Source organism: Periplaneta americana, chromosome 3 (assembly GCF_040183065.1).
Source record: "Periplaneta americana isolate PAMFEO1 chromosome 3, P.americana_PAMFEO1_priV1, whole genome shotgun sequence".
Lineage (NCBI taxonomy): Eukaryota > Metazoa > Arthropoda > Insecta > Blattodea > Blattidae > Periplaneta > Periplaneta americana.
The window spans coordinates 19,053,584-19,078,507 of NC_091119.1; the positions used below are offsets into that span (position 1 = coordinate 19,053,584).

The following is a 24,924-nucleotide window of genomic DNA, read 5'->3' on the forward strand; positions in this document are numbered from 1 at the left end:
ACGTCTTTTAGAGAATTTTATTGTCCCGGATTATATGCTTTCTTTGTGAATGGACAGCATTCAACTGCTTTCCTCCTTTTATTTTAATAGTTTGCTTCAACAAGATGTTCGTGTAAGTGAGCGTTCTGTTCCTTTTTCTTTTGTTCTTCGCTCTTCGTTTTATTTGCGTGCAGCGTCCCTCTTTCTTTTGCACCATATAGCCTTACCATAGTCTAGTACAGGCATGTCAGTTGACTCCCACAGGAGCAAGCGCGCGCTTTAGATCTCAGGAGAGCCTGAGCGCTTTACAGCGGAAAGGAAAGAGACAGACGAAAGAGGTGGTTTATGCCGCTTGGTCAGGGATGGCCAGCACTGATTCAATAGATAAAGGGAAGAGAAATTATTAAAACTGTATCCATGTTAATTTTCAGATTTGCCTGAGAAGTATAAGTGCATTATAAGAATATAAGTTTTAATTTTAATGCTCATTTTTCACAAGTTTGATTTTTTTATTCAAAAGAAATATTTTCTCAACTTTTTGTATAGAAAAGTGAAATTTTCAGGTATACGACTATTTATTTAGTAGCCTTACAGAATGTTTTCGTAAATCTAATATACCATAAATACGTATCGACTAAAGATAGTGTATTGAAAATTTTGAAAATATTCGCATGGAAATTGTTTGTAAGGAAATGAATTAACAAAGCAACTACTGTTACATCATAAGCAAAAGATACGTGCCCATGTGTTGTAAAAATGTCAGCTCTATAGCTTCAGCAGATTTCGAGAAAATAATTTAATATTCTGATGATAGGAAGTTGCTCATAAATATCACCTTGAAAGCATAATGCGATAAGAGTTTTGTTATGTAATATTAGTTACACTTAAAACAGATGTAGTACCTAGGTAACTTTGCTTTGTACTGTAATATTGTTTTGATTAGTTTATTGATTACTTTTGTAAGGCTAAAGATACCATAAATATAAATTCCAACTTATCATGTCATACTCATTCTCTTTCTTTGGAATATCACTTTCTTTATGAATGATGTGTTTCATCCACTTAATACAGTATAATATTATACTACTATGGAATTTAAGTGAATATTCCTTCTTAACTCTCTATTATCTTATTAAGATTTAAAACACAAGTGCAAAATTAAGAAATCAGTTTCAGTACTTTTGTTTTACAGACAATATAGAAAATATTAAACAGAAAGAAGCCATATAAAAATAACGACATAAAATTTCACGTTCCCTTTGAAGTTTTTCTTAATCCAACAGGTTGCTTATTCATATACACAACCCTTCCTCTTTCCATAATTAGCGCTTGCTGTCCGCGCACGACGTCAAGGTCAGAAAAATGCGCTTGCTTTGACATCACTGGACGAAGCTCAATACTTAGTAAATATGCATCGATAGATAGTTGCTAACTATGAGCGTTCACAATAGTTAATTGTGAATCCTCACATTTAAATACATTTATTTTAACAATATTTCCGTTCTCGTTCTCGTTGCCGTTTCTGTTCCCGGTTTATTGTGAACCAGCCTTAATACCAGTTATCACCAAAGAGGGTAAAATTACAATGCTGTAAGTTTTTCTGAAATAATAATAATAATAATAATAATAATAATAATAATAATAAAGATAATAATAATAAAATGTAGATGGGGGGATAATATTGAAACTGATTTGAGGGAGGTGGGATGTGATGATAGAGACTGGATTAATCGTGCACAGAATAGGGACCGAAAGCGGGCTTATGTGAGGGCGGCAATGAACTTGCGGGTTCCATAAAAGCCATTGTAAGTTAAGTATGTAAATAATAATAATAATAATAATACTGTAATTAACAATAACTATATGTCTTAATTATTTACCACATCTCATCTTTATGTTGCGATGTGTTTTCTACATGGTTAAATAATTTATGAAATAGTATATTTTCCTTCTGGAATTCTCGCATATTATGTTGGTGATTAGGATTAGTATGATCTAATATTAAAATTTAGTTTGTCTGCCAACATGAAATTCATTGCTTTAACTAAACTGTTTACTATTCATGAGACCTAACCTAAAAATGTAGTTTGATCACGTGAAATGATTAGTACGAATTCCGAAAACAGAACACCACTTTAAAATGTATAGCTTACTTAAAATACTTTCAAGCACTTTCTTATTTGGAGAAGTCGCTACCATGCTATTTCCTCTCTTGGACATTTTAATAAAAATCTAAACACGAAAGAATTCCATTACATGCATGTTTCATACGAAGTAGGTCTCTAAGCTATTTCTTATTTAATTATACTTACCTGAATATAGAGTTTAATTGGAATCACAACGAAACAGAATTGAATTGTGTATTGATATTAATATTAATACCGGTATTACTCTATTAATTCACAAATCTAGGTACTTGTATTTTCGTGAGTTTACTTTACTGCAAACGGAAGTTATTGATGCCAACATAACAGTTAGAAAATAACTGCCAGTTGTAGTATTTGTCAGTACCCGAAATTCGAAACGAAGTTGGTAAAAGAAAATTCAACCTAAGAGCTAGAAAATCACTATAATCCACTACCATATGCAGTAATAGGGGAAAAATTGTTAGGTTTCACCCTTAGGATATTAAGTAAGCTGACCCAGACTATAAATGTGCCCCATGGGTGGTGATGGTTATGGTGGATTATGATGGTTAGTTATTGTTGAAAAGGATGTCGACAACGGTGATGGTGGTGTTGGTAGTGAAGGCGATAATAATTGTGATTTTGATATTTGTTTTTCTCTATTTATGAAGTGGAATTGAAGCTCACCTTGTGAAAGATAAAATCCTCATTTTGATTTCTAGCGTTGCTCATGGAAATGCTGACGTTGTGCCCGTTTCAAAACTGAGTAGAAGGGGACGCAGAATTGCTCTTGATACATTAATTACCGACGCTGCGCCTCGGCTCAAGTGTTTAATCACCGCCTGCAACCACAGAAGCTTGTGTTCAAACACGCGGCACGTCGTTTGTGATGGACAAAGACATTGGAGTGGCGAAGATAATAGGGCAATTGATAATATCCTTATGGTACACACTGCAGTTATTGGTACCGAATCCTTGTTTACTTACCCAAGATTGGTTGGAACATCGTAAGTAACACCAATAAGGCATGACCTCAAATGATACGTAGTAAAATATGATTTCACGGTTTACACATATCTCTAACAAATAGACACGTATACGTATAACATCAGCTCACTCCCTGTCATACTTAGAGAAATCACAATATTAGTATCATTACGTAAGTATGCGTCTGTCTTTTGGTTGTGTCCTTCATTGACAGCAAGGGAGTCGGTCATTTGTTTTTTAAATAACATTTTTGTTTGTAAGTCAGTCTTGATAATACAATTGTCCTAAAAAAAATTCAAGTAAAATAGTGTCAGGAACTGTTATTTCGCTCATTATTTATTATATCAGCCACAATGCACACTAACACTTCAACTGAACACAACTGACGAAAAGGGATAACTCGGAAACTACTTATTTTAAATGTTAAAGCTAGCTTCTTGCGAGCCTTGAGACTAGGGTAGTTCAGTTAGAAAGGGATGGAAAATCTGCGGGGTGGATTACACAGAAGAAACCAGTCTGCTTGGAAGCTGGTGTGTGCAGGCTTCTTGTTTACTGCTGCATCACAAATCATCCTGAGCTGCCGCATCACAATATTTAACGCGTAAATATAAATTCTATTAAAATTAATACATTATTTTCTGCATAAACTGAAGGTTTATTATGAAATTATTATTAACTGGGGAAGCTAAGCTTTTTAGCTTACATTGACGCTACGCCACTGATCATTTGGTGCAATGACAATTCCTTTAACATGTTTCGTAATTGTTATTACATGCAACCATAATTTAATGAAGTTTGACATATCATTTAGTTTTAATGTGTATACTTTATATCACTTACTATATGTTTCAGAAGTTACTGTAATAACATTGTAGAATTTTGTCCATCTAGAGAAACTACACTTTCCAATGGTGAAATAATAATTAAACAATTAATTAGCTTCCGATATTACTTCATACAAACACAGAAACATTCTCGGTAGGCTATGTTTAATAACTTTCGATTGTTGTTGTCCAAGGCCCCTTATAGATGAAGTCATTTGTTTTTATTTCAGTACAGCGCCTTAGATGGCTTTGTTATTGTAATTTTAAAACTCATTTATCTCATGAAATATCAGTCCTATCAAAATTTTGTATAGAATAAAACTTATCGGAAATTACTTTTAAAGAAACTTTTGTTATGTAATATTTTTCATGAAAATCAGTAATAAGCGAGATATTTCAATTTATTTAATTCAGACCCCCTTATGACCCCCCTTTTAAATAAAGTATTTTGAATGCCATATAGCCTAAAATCTAAGTTATAACGAACTTCATTTATATTCCAATTTTCATATATATCGGTTCAGCCATTATCGCGTGAAAAGGTAACAAACATCCAGACAGACAGACACACAGACAGACATACAAACAAAAATGTCAAAAAAGCGATTTCCGGTTTCGGGATGGTTAATTATACATGTCAACACCAATTATTTTTGGAAAATCGAAAATTATTATCAGAAAACTTTTGGCTACAGATTTAATTATTAGTATAGATGTGAGTAAAAAATTTTCTTTCTTTTACTTTCTCAGTTTAAGTAGGCCTATAGAGACAGTATCGGTAGTCTATATCGATTTCTATGTAGTCCGAGCGTCCATTTAATAATTAGGGCTCCGAAGTTGACGAATTTTTTTTTCTGAGACATTACTGACAATGTAGGATGCAATATAAACTCGTTTCACTACTTTCATTTTGCATTTTTCGGTCTTCCATTAGGGGGAACTCGGCTAATTCCGCAGTAGTGCATATATGATTCTACTGCGGCTTTACAATAGCGTGAACGTAAGTTTTGATAGGCTGTCAATAGGAGGCATGTCCTCTGCAGTGCTATAGAAAAAATCAAGGATATTGGTCGACACCTCTGTCAGCAATACAGTGAAACATCGAAAGCTGGCTGTTTTTCGTGTTTTGCTACACAGCTGTGAAGAAAGTGAGCATTGTTACATATAAATTGTTCCTTTTATGTTACTTTCATAATGTATTTCATAATTATTTACTACTGCGGAATTAGCCAAGTCCTATTGCGGATTTATCCGCACTGTTGCGGAATTACCCGAGTTCTTTTTCAACTGTAATGTATGTACAACTAAATATATTTGCATTTTAATGTCTCTTTATCTCATTTGGTAATGAAAGGTTTCGTCCATGTCCACATACCTTGATAATATTTTTCATTAAGCCACCGGCGTGGCTCAGTCGGTTAAGGCGCTTGCCTGCCGGTCTGAAGTTGCGTTCGGGCGCAGGTTCGATCTCCGCTTGGGCTGATTACCTGGTTGGGTTTTTTCCGAGGTTTTCCCCAACCGTAATGTGAATGCAAGGTAATCTATGGCGAATCCTCGGCCTCATCTCGCCAAATATCATCTCGCTATCACCAATCTCATCGACGCTAAATAACCTAGTAGTTGATACAGCGTCGTTAAATAACCAACTAAAATATTTTTCAATAAACATTTTCATATAAATATGATAGATTTACTTCTTAATATTGCGAAATTAGCCGAGTCTCCCCTACGTATTGGTCATTTTTTTTAGGAAATATTCCACTTTCTGTTGCACTTTTTCCCTTTCCCGCTTTTGAACGGACTTTTTTTTTTGCGATGTAGTGGTAGTCTATATTCGAAAACCTACTGAAGATGGCTTCCGCAATTCGATTACGTCTTGCAGGGATTTTCCTTGTGGTTGCATCAGCCTAGATTCCTGATCACGTGTGTTACGTGCTTCCCCCTGTTCAACGCAACGGAAGAAACACTGCAGCCGCAGTATCCACAGTCGGCATAGACTATTGTATCTCACAAGTGAAGACGTAAAAATACGGAAAGTAAATCAACCGGCTTTCGGAGAACCCGGAGGTTCATTGCCGCCCTCACATAAGTCCATCATCGATCCCTATCCTGAGCAAGATTAATCCAGTTCCTACCATCATATCGCACCTCCCTCAAATCCATTTTAATATTATGCCCCACCATCTACGTCTCGGTCTCCCCAAACGTCTTTTTTCCCTCCTGCCTTCTAACCAACACTCTTTATGGATTTCTAGATTCGTCCATACGTGCTACATGCCCTTCCCATCTCAAACGTCTGGAGTTAATGTTCCTAATTACGTCAGACGAGGAATACAATGCGTGTAGTTTTTCGTTGTGTAACTTTCTCCATTCCCCTATAACTTCATCCCTCTTAGACCCAAATATTTTTCTAAGCACCTCATTCTCGAACATCCTTACCCTCTCTTCCTCTCTCAAAATGAGAGTCCAAGTTTCACAACCATACAGAACAACCGGTAATTCATTCATTCCTAGCGTTCTGCCCAAGGACAATTCTTTCAGTGCAAACCCAGCATTCTTCAGTCTTTCCTATTTTCTGCCTACCTCTTTCCCATAATGCCATATTTGCAGTTTGTTTGGGAAAGGTAAATGCGGTAGCTTCCCGTTGCTTTCCGCACACCACTCTCTTTCGCATCCTAAAAGATCCCAGGGGGCCACAGCGGGAGGTGAGAAGAGTGGATTTGACTAATTAAGACCTCCGGACTTCACCTAAATTCACCGCAAGTGTTAAATATCAGTTCTATCAGGGTTTTTGACCCGATCAAAGACTGGGAAATTCCAACCGATAATATAACTGTTTTATAAATTCTAACTTTTAGCTTTTTTGAGAGAAGACTGGATGACTAAAGCTTCTCAACCGAATAATAACAGACATTTCCGATATTTATTCTGGATTTAATTTCCTTCCGAGTGTCATATATATTTGTTACTGTTGCTCTAAGATATTTCAAGTTTTCCATATTTTCAAAGGATAAATTTCGAATTTTTATATTTCCATTTCGTAGTATGTTCTGGTCACGAGACATAATCATATACTTTGTCTTATTATTGTTATTATTATTATTATTATTATTATTATTATTATTATTATTATTATTATTATTATTATTACAGACTCGGCTAAATTAGAAAATATACAAAGAAAATGTATATCTTTATGTTCATTCAGATTTCTGCCCATTAATTCCGGGTACAGTTATGAGAGAAAATGTGAATATTTCAATTGTCAAAATCTATATGCTAGACGCCATGAGCTAGATTATCTGTTCTTTTGTAAAGTTCTTTAAGGTGATATATCCTGTGAGTCTTTCGTAACCAATATTACCTTACGTATTCCAACAAAAGAAATGAGAGCCCACAAACTTTTCTATATTAGAAATTCGAAATTTCTTTCACCAGTCTCCAGATGCATTAAAAATGCGAACATGCATGGCTGCGAATTTCATCCCTTCAATGTATAGACTTAGTTCGCTCTTGGCAACGATTTATCATTTATGTATTCTTTTAGGCATTATACTCAATTATCATTGTCTCATAGTATTCTTAGTTATCCATTCATCTTCATTATTGTAATTAATTGTAATTGTATTTATGTGTAATAATTATTTTTGTATTATATTTTGTTATATTCTTTGTGCTGAACTGTAATTGGCCACTGGCTGTTGTACAGCACATTAAATATAAATAAATAAATAAAATTATTATTATTATTACTATTTTATTATAGTTACTTTATTTATTATTATTAAAATCTTAGTTTTTTTTTTTAATTCTAGTACCATATTTTCAGAAATTTAAGGTCATTGTTAGGTCAATTTTCTGTGATTTATATTTCATCAACTTCAGAGTCTTATTAATAACTCAAGCGGTGTCAACGAAAGCACTTCCTTTTGAATACAATAACAAAAGTAGACAACAAACACACATTCAAAATATACAAAAAAAAAAAAAAACCATAACAACGACACATCCAACAACCCCACACAACACAAACCAAGTTGCATTCCGTACAATAGTACACTACTCAACATATCCATGAACCAACAGGATTACAACGAAGAGCTAAACACAATCAAATACATGCACAAGAAAACGGCTACAACCCTAACATAATAGACAACATAATACGTAAGACAAAACATAATAAAAATATAAGAATTCAACACAAACACAAGAACACAAAAAATGCATCACACTAACATACGAAAACAAAAACACACACAAAATTGCAACCTCATTCAAGAAATTAAATTACAACATAGCATACAGAACAAATAACACTCTACAAAAACATCTCAACACACAAACAACACAAACAAACAAATAAAACCACACAGGCGTATACAAACTCAAATGTAACACCTGCAACAACTTCTACATAGGGCAGACAGGCAGATCGTTTCAAACACGTTACAAAGAACACATCACAGCCATAACAAAATTACAAAACACCTCCACATATGCAGAACACATGACAAATGCTAACCACACCCACAGAGACATCAACACAGATATGGAAATACTACTACACAGCCAACCAAAAAGCCAGAAACTAAACACACTAGAACAATATGAAATATACAGACATACAAAAACACACCCCAACGAAATTCTCAACACACAACTCAACTTCAAAACACACACACACTCTTTGACTCTACACTATACCACACGAACGCACCCTCACAGGAAACAGAACAAGAGGCACCAAGACCAACAACGACCAGTTCTGAAGATGACCCATAAATAGGTCGAAACATGTAAAAGAGGTACGTTGAAATTTAACACAGGAAAGTCTTACCATACATATTCCGAAGTGTAAAAAGTTGTGTAATCAAGATGTATAAGATAAGAGATTGTTTATTGATTAGGCCTTCTCAGATGTCATGCGCTCCAATCACAAGAAGCGATGACAGTGTCTACCAGCGATAAAGTAATATTTAAATACCGGCAATTTGTTAGGACAGTTATTAGCCTGTGAATTTATTGTAGAGGAAGGACTCACACAGAAGGAATTTGTCGCTGATATGTTTAAACTTTTGTGGCACACTGTAGTAGCAGTTTCCGCATCTGTGTATCTTTGTCTCGGTCGCTCTTTATTCTCTTGCTCTCCGAGACGCTTTTTTCCACCACTCTCATCCATATATGTGCCTTATACGCATGCACCCTAAGTGGGGTGTTGCTGTGTGTTTCTAAAGACACACAACTTCCGGACCATCCCATGACCTCCACTGTCGTTCACAGGGTAATCTCTGTAACTGACCATCAGCAGAACTGCTGGGAATTCGCCAGATCTAGTATCAGTGTTTCTTCATTATCATAGAACATTGTTCCGTTCAAATTTCATGTCATTTATTTATTTCTTGTTCGTATTTTATTTTTTGTTTCATGTCTTTTCTTTCTTTCTTTTTTCTTTTTCAGATTTTGTTACTTAATTTTACTTCCTTCTCTTTTTTTTTTCATTTTTTTCTTAGCTTAATATTTTACCATTCATTCATTCGTTCATAGCGTTCTGCCCAAGGGTAGGTCTTTCACTGCAAACCCAGTATTCTCCAGTCTTTCCCATTTTCTCCCTTCGTCTTTGTCTCCGCATATGATCCATATATCTTAATGTCGTCTTTTTGATATCTTCTTCTGTCCCGAACTCTTCTCCCGTTCACCATTCCTTGCAGTGCATCCTTCAGTAGGCAGTTTCTTCTCAACCAGTGACCCAGCCAATTCCTCTTCCTCTTTCTGATTAGTTTCAACATCATTCTTTCTTCTCCCATTCTTTCCAACACAGCTTCGTTTCTTATTCTATTTTACTATTATGTTACGTAATTTTATTTTCTTCTAATTTTTTCCTCTTTTTTTTCTTAACTTAATATTTTATTATTTTGTTACGTAATTTTATTTCCGTTTCATTTTTTTAACTTAATATTTTACTATTTTGTTACGTAATTTTATCTCCTTTTCATTTTCCTTTTTTCATAACTTAATATTTTACTATTTTGTTACGTAATTTTATTTCCTTTTCATTTTTTTAACTTAATATTTTACTATTTTGTTACGTAATTTTATTTCCTTTTCATTTTTCTTTTTTTAACTTAATATTCTACTATTTTGTTATGTAATTTTATTTCCTTTTCATTTTTTTCTTAGCTTAATATAGTTTTTCACTTTTTCTCTTTTCCTTAATATTTTACTATTTTGTTACATAATTTTATTTCCTTTCCATTTTTCTCTTTTTTTCTTATCTTAATATTTTACTGTTTTGTTACTTAATTTTATTTTCTTTTCATTTGTTTTTCTTAACTTAATATTCCTTTTCATTTTTTTCTTCTTAGCTTAATACTTTACTGTTTTGTTACGTAATTTTATGCCCTTTTCATTTTTCTTTTTTTAAACTTAATATTCTACTATTTTGTTACGTAATTTTATTTGCTTTTCATTTTTTTCTTAGGTTAAGGGGACACTCAACTTAAAAATTGGAGAAAAAGTGTCATAGAAATGAAAAATTAAATTTCTACACTTTTTCTCCAAATTTGAAAAAGATTGGTCAAATAGGAAAAAGGTCCAAAATATAGTTCAGTGTCCCCTTAATATCATTTTTCACTTTTTCTTTTTTCCTTAATATTTTACTATTTTGTTACATAATTTTATTTCCTTTCCATTTTTCTCTTTTTTTTTTTCCTATCTTAATATTTTACTGTTTTGTTACGTAATTTTATTTCCTTTTCATTTGTTTTTCTTAACTTAATATTCCTTTTCATTTTTTTTCTTAGCTTCATACTTTACTGTTTTGTTACGTAATTTTATTTCCTTTTCATTTTTCTTTTTTTTCCCTTAATATTTTACTATTTTGTTACGTAATTTTATTTCCTTTTCATTTTTCTTTTTTTTTAACTTAATATTTTACTATTTTGTTACGTAATTTTATTTCCTTTTCATTTTTGTTTTTTTTTTTAACTTAATATTTTACTATTTTGTTACGTAATTTTATTTCCTTTTCATCTTTTCTTAGCTTAATACTGTTTTTCAGTTTTTCTTTTTTTCTTTACTTAATATTTTACTATTTTGTTACGTAATTTTATTTCCTTTTCATTTGTGTTTCTTAACTTAATATTATTTTTCATTTTTTCTTAGCTTAACACTTTACTGTTTTATTACGTAATTTTATTTCCTTTTCACTTTTTCTTTTTTTTTTTTTTTCTTAGCTTATTATTTTACTAATCTGTTTATTCTTTTTCTTGGTTGTAATGCTATCTTTTATCTTTGTTTATTTCCTTCATTATTTTTCCCTATTTTCATTTTAATTTGTTTCTTATTTAATTTTTTCGCCCTTCCTTCCTTCTTTCGTTGTTCCAGCTACAACAGTATCTATGTGATAACTCCTAGAACTCAGTCCCTGAATTCCCAGACATGGAGCTACGTATGTCTGCCCTACTAGGTTCTCATGCTGTATCGTAAAAACGTAAAATGACCGGCGTGAACTTGAGTGACCTAAGCGAGCAATACGATTCGAAAATGTCGTTGCTTGTCTTTTTATGTCCCATTGTTCTGTTCGAGATTAAGAATAAGGTTCTCGGTCTCGGTCTGCGGCTGAGGAAGGTAACACACTGACCCATATTCAGACAATACGGCGCATAGAACAGCTGAGAACAAAACAAGACGGGGGATTTGCAAACACCCGGGCTGACAGGTCAGCACTATTTTAAGGCATAACATGGCCGCGGACGAGCAATTGCGTTCGGTTTATTCGGGCGGAGTATTTCATCCCCTTCCTACTCGCCCATAACATCATTCGCCGAGTTGAACAATTCAGCGTTTTGTTTTGTGCATCTCGGTAAAAGAGCAGCCTGGCCTGGTACGCAGCTAATGAAAACACAAGTCTTGAGACTGTGTACATAGCTTAATCTTGGGTTCAGATCTCGTTTAGGGCATGGATAATTGACGTCAATGTCGTAAAAGAATTCAGTAGGCTACTTCATGGCTGAATTAAAATAACTCTTGAAAAGTAGCGACTTAAGGCTGGTTCACAATAAACCGGGAACGAGAACCAGAATGAAAACGAGAAGCAGAGGACGTGAATATGAAAATTTTTGATTCACAATAAACCGAGAACATAGACGACTATGCATATCGATATGTATGTCAATAACGATATGTAAAGTCGATATTACTCATTCTGTGTTATTTCTGATGGCGTTCTCTCATAGTACAAGGCAGCCAACATAAACACAGATTAACCAACTTCGAAATTTCAACTGAAACATTTCATTAGGTACGGTACTATAAATATGCCCATTCATCTTTATTATCACAACCTATTTTAAGTCTACCATAACGTAAAATAATTAGAGAAGAAACATTTGTAATAGAATAAAAATGAACACAACAGTAGTTATTGAATTGAAGCGTGAATATGTAGTGTGTAATACAACCAATACAGTAATAAAACATGATTCACTTCCGATCGCTGTTCAAAGACGCAGCTATTGAAAATGTTATGTTTGATTTAACGACGCTCGCAACTGCAGAGGTTATATCAGCGTCGCCGGATGTGCCGGAATTTTGTCCCGCAGGAGTTCTTTTACATGCCAGTAAATCTACTGACATGAGCCTGTCGAATTTAAGCACACTTAAATGCCATCGACCTGGCCCGGGATCGAACCCGCAACCTTGGGCATAGAAGGCCAGCGCTATACCAACTTGCCAACCAGGTCGACCGCAGCTATTGAAAGCCACGTATTCTCCTTCATTTTCTCATCTTTATACGAGGCGCGCCGCTTATCGTAAACGCGAGGATTTTCCTCAACACTCAATATTAGAATCTCATCAAATAAAACTTGCTCCATGATGCACAGCACAGAACAAAATAATGCATAGGTTATGTCATGGTCTTCTTGCTACAAAATATACGACGACAGAAATAGCTTTTAGATGGCAATAGAATGAATCTAGTGGGCTGTGATCGGAAACGTGAACGCCAAAGTTGAAACTTGGCCAACTCTCCGTTCCCGATCCCGGGCTCCGGCAAGCTTTTCGTTAATTGTGAATGCTCACATTTAAATGTGTACATTTTAACAATTTTACCGTTTTCGTTCCGATTCTCGTTTCCGGTTTATTGTGAACCAGCCTTTAGGGCTATATTCATAGACATTCTTAGCGTGGGCTTCCGGTGGATGATCAGCGAACTAACGTTTTTCGTATTCATAAACCATTGTTAGCGATATGATATGATATGATATGATATGATATGATATGATATGATATGATATGATATGATATGATATGATATGATATGATATATGAATCCTGTACAAGTAATCACTCGATAGCCGGGGCTAGTTTAGCACGCTCGTAGCGCGGGCTAGCGAAATGTCTATGCATAGCACTCTCAAAGTCTTCCATCCTTCGCTATGACTCTGGGAACGGTTTCTATTGCTACAACTCCAGTAGAAAAAAAATTGTGACGGTGTCGTGTATAGTTCCTAGGGTAGCTCAGTCGGTAGAGCGTTCGCGCGCTAAGCGAAGAGTCCCGGGATCGATACCCGGCCACGGAACAATTTTTCCTTGAAATTATTCCAACCTGCTTTACAGGGAGCTACTACCTGAAAGCCAGATTTGTATAATACATTCGTTACTGGAGGTACGTTAACAGAAAGCCACAATTTAAGTCACACAGTATTTGTGTGCACTCATAGTTGAGTTCTGGCGTCTTGTCAGCTCATTTGAGTTGTGTGGATACAAAGGAAAAATTGTGACGTTGTCGTGTATAATTCCTGGGGTAGCTCAGTCGGTAGAGCGTTCGCGCGCTAAGCGAAGGGTCCCGGGATCGATACCCGGCCCCGGAACAATTTTCCTTGAAATTATTCAAACCTGCTTTACAGGGAGCTACTACCTGAAAGCCAGATTTGTATAGAATCGTTATTATTTAAGATTTTCATATATTTCGTAGTTCGGATAGTCTTCAGTAACTGAATACTTTCTCTGATATTGGAACCAATTTGTAGCTACATTTATGATACGATATTAGAATATAAAACATTCATACCAGTAATATACAAGTTCAGTTCCGGGCAGGGAAATGAAAATTTATCTCGTATTCATAGGAGCTGGTTTAGCATCTCTTGTCTTACTAATATTGTCTGTCTTGTTTCAAGCTGTTTTTTGCATCACTCTTACCTATATGATTAATGAGTCACACTACCTGTAATTATCTGATGTATATCCATAATCCTCACAAGAATAAGAACGGAGCGGACTAGTGTGTTGAGTCCTTAAGGAGAGTGTAGTGATGCCTGTACCATTGAACAATTTCAGCACAGAAATTTAGTTCAATATTTTTAGGCTTTTTGAACACAGTGGAATAAAAATTTACATGGTTATACAATAAATCATTCTGAATTCAGTGGTATAAAGGACAACTAATTAGTTTAGTATCAAAGTGCAAAAAAAAAAGGCCCTGACTGATAATCTGATTTCCCACTTAGCTAAATGTACCTCAATCGCAGGTGCACGTTAGTTGCTACAATCTTCACTCATATACCCCGTATTTCTTTTAAGTTCTTAAGGAATGTATATTGTACATTTTAAAGCAAAATTTAGGAAAATATTTCACCCTTAGTGGAACAGAAAAAATAGTGAACATTGATTAACAATTATTGCCAATTTTTTAATGAATATATATACAGGCTGTTTCAAAAATACGGGGCATAAGTTCAGGTATGTATTTCCCACATGTAGACAATCAAAATAGTTCATTACGACATGTGTCCGGAAATGCTTTATTTCCGAGTTATGGCCTTCACAACATTGAAATTCACCGGAACGTTTGTCTTTCCGCAGGTCGTTGTCATTACAGAAGATGCTCAAAATGTCCACCTCCTGCTTGAATACAGACCTCACATCGATGTCTCCTCATTGACCTGCGAACATGATCCAAAACTCCAGGAGTATTGCGTATGTCCTCAGAACTTGCCACAATTCGATTCCGAAGGGATTCCAAATCAGGCACCGGAGACGAGTAAACCAATGATTTTAAATGGCCCCACAAGTAGAAATCGAGAGGGTTCAGATCAGGTGAGCGTGGAGGCCAAGCAATTGGCAATAGATCTTGGTCGTCTCCTTCCCAAACCAGGAGAGTTAAATTTTCCATACTGGCACAGACGGTAATGGAGACTTACAAATGTCTTCCGATCTTGACATTGTCGCTGTGGGTATCTCTCCTGGTACAAACGACGAGCCAGCGCAGCATTGCCGTCCGCCTTACCGTACATGAAGTGTATCTCTGACAGCTCTTGATTTGAATACATGTCGCACAGTTTTACGCCTACACAACACTGAACGTAACCTTCGCCTCGGAATGAACTGTCAGAGTGCCCTCTTAATGTCTCCTTTGACGGCAACGACCTGCGGAAAGAAAAACGTTCTGGTGAATTTCAATGTTGTGAAGGCCGTAACTCGGAAATAAAGCATTTCCGGACACATGTTGTAATGTACTATTTTGATTGTCTACATGTGGGAAATACATACCTGAAATTATGCCCCGTATTTTTGAAACACCCTGTATATATATATATATATATATATATATATATATATATATATATATCCCCCCCTCGTGTTATGTGTGTGATATTCATAAACCCTACTTCTACTTTGTTAGAACACAGAGTGCCGAAAACACTGTAAAATTTCATGTAAATAGACTCGATAGTTTCAGAGAAAAATGCACTTAAGTTTGGAAAATATCAACTTATGGAAAGCAGCATTGAAAAAAAAACAATGTATGAATTACGGTTCCGCCAAATATTTATTTACATATTTATTTATTTATTTATTTATTTACTTATTTATTTACTTATTTACTTATTTATTTATTTACTTATTTATTTATTTACTCATTTATTTATTTACTTATTTATGTATTTACTTATATATTTATTTATTTATTTACTTATTTATTTATTTACTTATTTATTTACTTATTTATTTATTTACTTATTTATGTATTTACTTATTTGTTTATTTACTTATTTGTTTATTTACTTATTTGTTTATTTACTTATTTATTTATCTATTTATTTATTTATTTCTATAAAAGAGCAAAGCCCCAATTACAATAGACAGTACAAATATTTCCTTACAACATAAAATTGGAGATACTGTAACATGAAAAAGAGATAAAATCAGTTAAAAATGCAAGGTACAAGTGTAAATACAAATCTAAAATACAAATGAAAAATGGGGGGGGAAAAAAAACACAGACAAATACATACTAACTTAGGTAAGTAAAAGACACAGATACAGATGCAAATGAAAAATGCAAAATAAAAAAGAATGAAGAATAGATAAATGTAGATATCATAACCAAAAGATGTAAAATATAGCTATAAATGGCAAATTACAGAGTAATAAATAGATAGCTATACTATTTAAAATCAACTACCTTCAGTGTATTAATAAGAAAATGTTTATATTTCATGTAAGAATACGTAAAGAGATAATTTAAATTGCTTATCTGCAGAAAGAACACCCACAATATTTATACTTGTATATAGTTTTAAAGACGAAGTGTTTTACTTTTTTTTTTAACACAAAATAAAAAATCGGATTTTTAACCCTTAATCACTATCCACTCCCCTTAAAGGTAGAAGACGGGATGATATTGAATGTGAAGGTGAAGTAGACAAATAGAGGAGGAAAGTTAGGTCCCGTGTTGTAGATTTACATAAATTAAAGAACCCTGTCCCTGAAAGACGACCACGGAAATTTTTTTCGACCATTATGCATAGTAAAGGATTGACTGAAAGATTTCCGTTTGTTAATTTATTTATTTGTATAGGCCTATACTTATTTGCAGTGAACTTGAATTTTTTTACAAATCACGACACTTGAAGACGGAATTAATGGGGTGGGGCGTTGAGTGATTTCCATCACTTTTCTAGTTAGTTATACGATGAACCTAAAGCGAACTAGAATGTTGGCAAAGATTACCTTAAAACAAATTCTATTAGGCATTAATTTGCCCCATTTGCCAACGTAATGATTAATTTTGATTATTTATTACTAGGGCTAGGATTTTGATGAAATTGCATCTTTTTTTCTAGTAAGGCAGAAACATAGCTGCTTTAGTATTTATATGTTATGTGATAAACTGAGTGTTTTGAGACATATTTGTTACGGCATTTATTTTGCATTTTTTTGCCTGTTTCAACTCATAAGAGCATCTTTTGTGTAATTCGGACATTTTTTAGGCATTTTCATTTAATTTTGGCCACAAATCCCCATTATAAATATAAAATAATGTTTATTTCCTTTGATATTTTGTCTACATATTTTGTCCATTAATACCCTTTATTTTTTACTTGGTTATTTAACGACGCTGACCAACTACGAGGTTATTTAGCGTCGATGGAGTTGCTGATAGTAATATGATATTTGGCGAGATGAGGCCGAGGATTCGCCATAGATTACCTGAAATTTGCCTTACGGTTGGGAAAAACCTCGAAAAAACCCAACCAGATAATCAGCCTTAGCGGGAATCGAACCTCCGCCCGAGCGCAACTCCGGATCGGCAGACAAGCGCCTTAACCGACCGAGCTACGCCGGTGGCTACTACCCATTATTTTGTATAATATTTTAATCGTTTTTCTACACAAATATTGCCCTTTTAACGTAGTACACCCCACGTAATGGATCAGTCCAACCACCCCTTCAATATAGACTCCTCTATACTTGCTAATTCCATATAAGAGTGGCTTTGTGGTGGACTACATGGAAACTACATCAGGTAAAATAATTAATTAAAGTGTACCACTTAGAAAAAATTATGTAAAATTAAATAAACTTAAATGTTGGTACTAGAATTTAATTTAATTACTAGTCTAAATATTAAGCAGCACAATAGTAATACGCGTTACAAGAGCGGTATGTTGAAGTTTTCATGTTCGAGGAAAAGTTTGAAAAAGCGAAACTTAGTTGAGCTTTTTTAATTTCCGAGAATTGAAAGAAAACATACCGCTCGTGTATTGTACATTATTTTGTGCGAAGATCGTTTATTACATACCTGAAAGAGGAATTTCTAATTAGTTGCAATGAAATCTCCATCTTAGTTTCTGTTCAATGACGGCAAATTTGCAAAACAAAAATATCTATCTTCAACATTGTTGCTTTAAAATGTTTTCTGTGTTTACTATACTCCAGCAGGCCGTGATATACGTCTGTCTTTTTTTTTCCCCCCCAGTCTATGGAATCTTGTTGATTGTTTCACGGTTTCCTTAATGTTACTTGCATCACGAATGTAGTAACTTTAATGGAGTTGTAGAGTTTACTTAATTTTTGCAAATATTTAAAAACAATAATTAACAGTGCAATTTAGGTGAAATTGCAGTGGTAAGTTTCCAATTTATAATTATTACTATATTGAACGTCTCTAAAAATAATATGTTAAAAGCCTAAAGCAGTAAAATCAATATGTCACTTAAGCGGTAAGAAGAGGGAAATTGTTACGTGTGTTAGGTTGGGAATATTGAATGTGGAATTTTAGACTTTCCGCGGATTGGTTTTGTGCGCACGATCTCGCACAAAACTCCTTTTCCTACTAAGCCAATTTCAGAATGTAAGATCAATTTGTAGGGAATTTTTAAGGGCATTTTTGAAAGATTTTTAGGTCATAAATGCATTGTTTCTAGGGCATTATTTTTATGATTTATAGGTCATCAAAATCCTAGCCCTATTTATTACCAAGTCCGTGTTGGATTGAAGAACGCTATGGCTTGGACCGAAAACAAATTTTCCTGTACCTTTTAAATAAAGTTCTTACAATACCCACGGATCATGGGACACGTAAATGATTATTTTAACTTCATGAACCTTGCACGAGCATTTCCTTTGCCATCCATCATCTCATTTCACTTAGCAGAGTTGCTCTGTGCTCTTGTTTCACGAATACCCATTGGTTCAAATGGATTGTAGTCGGGATGCGATTGGTCCAGTTTCCGTTTCTGTCTTGCACGTGCTGTTGTTCTCTCTCTAGCCCGAAGCCTACTCATTGATGCCTTCTCTCTCTCTTTCTCTCTCTTCCACCCCGATGCCATTTCTTTGCTTCGTACCATTACTAGTTATTTTTTGTTTGTTTCCTCTTCCAACATGTGTGTGTGAGTGAGTGTTGTGGGTTTTTTAGTCTGGCCCGTACTAGCAGTCGTTGCAGCTAGTGTTCGTCTCTTCTCACGAATTCTACAATACGAGAGTGATGTTTGTTGGCAGGTGATTTTTAAGTCTGCAGAAACCGTTACTAAGTGGTGAAAGATCTAACTTCGTTTTCCATTATTATGGCGTTAATTTGCATTCCTCTTGCATTTCTTTTGTAACGCTCCACCAGATCCGTACACAATGCATTTCACTGTATAATTTCTTTATCGATGACATTAATGTAAACCCACACGCTGTTTGCTCTTCTTTTTTTTTTCCTATATCCTTTTCGAGTGTGTGATTGTGTGTACGGAATTGTACAAGCGAGACATGTGTTGTGAATGAAGAGGTGTTGCGTGAAGTAAGTGCGTGAGTAAATATTTTGAAAGGAGAACTATTTTGGCGCCTACAAAGTGCGTGTTGTTTGCGTGTGCATCAAGGAAATAAGGTTAGTCCCTTCGGGATGTAATGATACAATATAGCGATGTGTTAAATATAGTGAAAACTTTTTCTTGTAATATAATTGTTTTCTCGAGTAATTTAATTGAAGATTCGAGAAATGGTAACTCTAATACCTTATTATCTAGCGACAAGGCCTCCTCGATCCATGATGGACAAATTGTTGCAGCCTCAGGTAATGAATTATCGTTTTGTTGACTTCCATTGTCTTGTATGCATTAATTTGTTTTTAAATTTGATCGTAATTTATTTCATCATCTTTTCACTTCAAACAACTCGTAGCCTACAGAACGGAGCCTTGTTAGAAAACAAATACAATTTATAATAGTTTATTTAAAATGTTGGACAATTTCACCAACATGTTACTAATACACAATTAACTAATTGTAATTTAACTTAAATTCGGAAGTTGAATCGTATTTAATTCGTTTGCATTTCACTAAACTAATACTCATCTAAAATAAAGTCAATTAATTTAATTCCCAATGAAGTCATCACGGCCTTCGGAATCATACAAATTTCGAAGGCCATGTGTCTTGTTAATGTAAGCAGTGACCTATATCTTTTCATTTGTTATATTACGACAATCTATACTAATAATAAATCTGTAGCCGACATTTTTCTGGTAATTTTCGATTTTCCAAAAATAATTGGTCCTAACATATATAATTAACCATCCTGAATCCGAAAATAGCTTTTTTGAAATTTTTGTTTCTATGTATGTATGTCTGTCTGTCTGGATGTTTGTTACATTTTCACGCGATAATGGCTGAATCGATTTATATGAAAATTGGAATATAAATTAAGTTCGTTGTAACTTAGAATTTAGGCTATATGGCATTCAAAATACTTTATTTAAAAGGGGGGTTATAAGGAGGCTTGAATTAAATAAATCGAAATATCTCCCTTATTATTAATTTTCATTAAAAATATTACATAACAAAAGTTTCTTTAAAAATAATTTCCGACAAGTTTTATTCCATGCAAAATTTTGATAGGACTGATATTTCATTAGATAAATGAGTTTCAAAATTACAATAACAACGCCATCTAAGGCGGTGTAATGAAATAAAAAATAAATGACTACGTCTATAAGGGGCATTGGACAACAACAATCGAAAGCTATGAATCATAGCCTACAGAGATTGTTTCTGTGTTTGTATGAAGTATTATCGGAAGCTAAATTAACCGATTTGTATAATTAATTATTAATTCACCATTGGAAAGTGTAGTTTCTCTAGATGGACATAATGCTGTAATGTTATTACAGGAACTTCTGAGTGAATCGAGGACAGGTAAGATTAAAATAGCTTCTTATGCACAGAAAACTTGATAGGCATTCGTTTCGTGTATTTCTTAAAATAATTTTTATGAACAAATGAGTGGTCTCTGGATCAAAATGATCGCATTTTAATTTTTTAATACAATTTGAGTAACATAATAAACGATTTATCCTTCTATCAAACACGAATGTTCCCTGGATCAAATGTCTTATTTTAATTATGTAATTACTTTATATTTATTTCTAACGGGTGCAGCGGAGCGCACGGGTACGGCTAGTGTAATAATAAATTTAGCTTCCTTTATGAATAGGTTACCAGATTTGATAAAGCGTATTACATATAATTTGGAAACACACCTAAAAGGTAATAGTAATATACGTTACAAGAGCGGTATGTTGACGTTTTCATGTTCGAGGAAAAGATTGAAAAAGCGAAACGTAGTTGAGCTTTTTTAATTTCCGAGAACATGAAAACAAACATACTGCTCGTGTATCGTACATTATATTGTGCGAAGATCGTTTATTACATACCTGAAAGAAGAATTTCTAATTAGTTGCAATGAAATCTCCATCTTGGTTTCTGTTTAATGACGGCAACTTTAGAAAACAAAAATATCTATACTCCAGCAGGCCGTGATATACGTCTGTCTTTTTTTCTCCCCAGTCTATAAATGCAAACTTAAACTAACGGTAAGGTTATGTAATGATTTATTTTTTCATTTTAATATTTTAACAATATTATTTATATAACATATTGCAGTAATAACATCGGCATCTGGAGTCTTGTTGATTTTTTCACGGCTTCCTTAATGTTACTTGTATCAGGAATACAGTAGCTTTCGTGGAGTAGTAGACTTTACTTAATTTTTGCAAATGTTTAAAAACAATAATTAACAGTGAAATTTAGGTGAAATTGCAGTGGTAAGTTTCCAATTTATAATTATTACTATGTTAAACGTCTCTAAAAATAATATGTTAAAAGCCTAAAGCAGTAAAATGAATGTCGCGCTTAAGCGGTAAGAAGAGGAAAATTGTTATGTGTGTTACGTTGGGAATACTGAATGTGGTATTTCGCACTTACCGCGTATTGGTTCTGTGCGGAAAACAAGCAAATACGCACGATCTCGCACAAATGATATATATTTGAAACGGTTAGGGAATCGAATATGCAAAATGTCAGAAAAATTTACACCTAAGTAGCGTTTGTGCTCATTTACAGTTAAGAAAGGGGGGGATATCATCAGATAGGTTAGAATGATTTGAATGCCATATACCGCGAGAAAAATAAGAGTACGGATTGATTGGCATTGATATCTAAACCAATCTACAGCCATCGGTTAAGATAACTTGAAATTTCCATTATCACTCCCATACAAATGATTTCTCAATATCTGAACCGATCCTTTGAGGGCACTAATGGCTATTTCCTTCACAATGTTGTCATAAACAGAGGTAACCTCAAAACATATTAAATTCTTTGAAAGCAAAAAAAAAAAAAAAAAAAAAAAAAAAAAAAAAAAATGGGTGAGTAGACTTCAGAAAAAAAAAGTTGAAAATAAATAGAAACATATTTCAATGCAAGATAACCTCATTCCAATACCTTCAGCAATATTGAAGACTAAACGGGATAATATGAAATTAAATGCAAGGAAATATAATAGGCCTACAACGAGCAAAATGGAAAGACTTAATGGATTTGCACTATTGCAGTGCCTTGAAATGTAATATTAGGCTTACGTGATATATATGTTATTTATATTACTTTAGTTGCCATATTTTAGCCAACCTAAGATTGATTAAACGTTTCTTCAATAAATTTGTCATTTAAATAATTTTATGAAGTAGCTACTTAACTATCAGTTGGAAATTCTAATTCACATTCTGTACAATTCATCCTCAAGTTGTCCGTCAAAAATGACTGACGATTATAGCGGAACACTGCCTTGTACTGGGAAAAAGAGCGCTCTGGCCACTGAGAAACAACATGCACTCCCTAGAGACATGTTTATGACTGGAAACGAAAACGAAAGCAGCTGATGTTTATGAAATTATAGTTCCTTCCTGAATCAGAGTTATGATAACTTACAAGGCACTCCTAAGTGATACATCAATGTTGATGTGTGTTAGTTACAGTACAATTTTTTAGTGGTGACATTTCTTATCCCTGTGGTGAGAGAGCAGACTGCAATTCCACAGGTCCACTGATAGGTAATTCCGAGAAACAATTGCCAGGTGTCACGTTTAAGCAACTGCACTCAACATTCGGTTGATGAATAATCTGAAATGGGGCTTTTTATGAAAATTATTTGATGAAAACTTAATTTTTAGTGTTTTAATGTGAAATACAATTTAAAGTATATGCTCAGGTGTTCTTGTCCGAAACTTAAACCACAATTACAAGTTTCTATTACTGTGCAAATAAAATTTTTATTTACCTAATAATACTAGCCCTAGTTAGTCTATTGCCCAGTTTCTGAAAAGACAGTTGCCTGTACATACAGAGTTATCTATAATTTAACGTGCTTATACTGGGTGTTCAGTTCAAAGTGTGTCATGGTTCGCTGTATGCCGTCATATGGCTAGCTGATGAGCCTAGAGAATTCAATCTTCCTACACTTCCGCAGCTCAGGTGTATAATCTAAGAGGCAGAGAAGTTGGCTTGCAAGTACGGCGTTCATTCTCAAGAGTACGTGCCGTTACGTACGGTAACGCCGGTAGTGGCAGGAATGTGAACTGTTTGGAAATACGTACTGTCGGGATATGGGGAGAGGGTTAAGAAGATTACTTACGTATTTGTTGACATTAACTTTGACGGTAAACATGGACACGGAGCATTTGATTTGTGTTGTGGAATGTTACCGTACGCAACCGATGATAACAAATACCCTGCGTACGACTTGCCGGCGCAAAACACTGTTCGAAAGAGGTTATGGTAGCACACAGACCGTACAGACCGCCATCTGTTGCTACGACTTTCAAGTTATACCGTACACGTTCTCAAGTTCAGATTGAAGAACGCCTTAAATAATAGGCAACTTCTCTAACATATAAGCTGAAACTCGCTTCAAATCGGTGACCCAACAACAGTGACGTCATGACACACTTTGAAATGAACACCCAGTATGTTTAAAATGAGTTTCCGAAACAACAGTTATCGTTATCTTTACAGTTATCTGTGCTTCAACTGGTAACTGTGCTTCACTTGGTAACTGTGCTTCGACCTGTAATTACCTGGCTGTTAGTACTGATTCGAACAAATACCGACATGCAACGCTACTGCATTACTGTTTTGTAAACTATAATAACTGATACTAAATAACAATATACATCACAATAAATTTATTTATTATAATATCTTATAGTATTAAAAATTTGGCGTTGTATTTACGTAACTTAGGTAAATGTTTTACTGTCTATGACATAAACACAATTTTGAACATCTCAAGTTTAATTTTCGTCATCAACTAAAGATTCTATGTCGTCAGTCGAGGAATATTTTATTTTTGGATGTTCTATCAATGCCAATGGTATTTCGGACTCCGAAAAGTCGATTCGAATACATGAAAGCATTCATATGGACGAATGTAAAATATTTTGACATGTTTATCAGTATGGCTGCCATAGCCACCAAAGCTAAATATGGTTGCAGTTTTGAAGCAGAAGTTACATCAAGCCCTCTCTTCATTAGTATTATTTATCTCGATGATCACGCCAAATACAAACAATTATTGCTTTTTTAATCATATTAGTCCACACCTGTGGAGTAACGGTCAGCGCGTCTAGCCGCGAAATCAGGTGGCCCGGGTTCGAATCCCGGTCGGGGCAAGTTACCTGGTTGAGGTTTTTTCCGGGGTTTTCCCTCAACCCAATACGAGCAAATGCTGGGTAACTTTCGGTGCTGGACCCCGGACTCATTTCACCGGCAATATCACCTTCATTTCATTCAGACGCTAAATAACCTAGATGTAGATACAGCGTCGTAAAATAACCCAATAAAATAAAATAATCATATTATGATTGAGATGGAAATGTACTATCGTTTATCACATAA

General features: G+C 34.4%; 1 protein-coding gene and 1 non-coding gene across 2 annotated transcripts in view; both read left to right on the forward strand.

The window, feature by feature from the left end:
* The window catches only part of eya (eya transcriptional coactivator and phosphatase 2), a 630,584-nt gene that overhangs the window by 399,812 nt on the left and 205,848 nt on the right, over positions 1-24,924 (forward strand). The gene's annotated exons all lie outside the window — the stretch shown is intronic.
* Positions 13,718-13,791, forward strand: TRNAS-GCU (transfer RNA serine (anticodon GCU)). The gene has a single exon. It is a non-coding gene; the product is annotated as a tRNA-Ser (tRNA).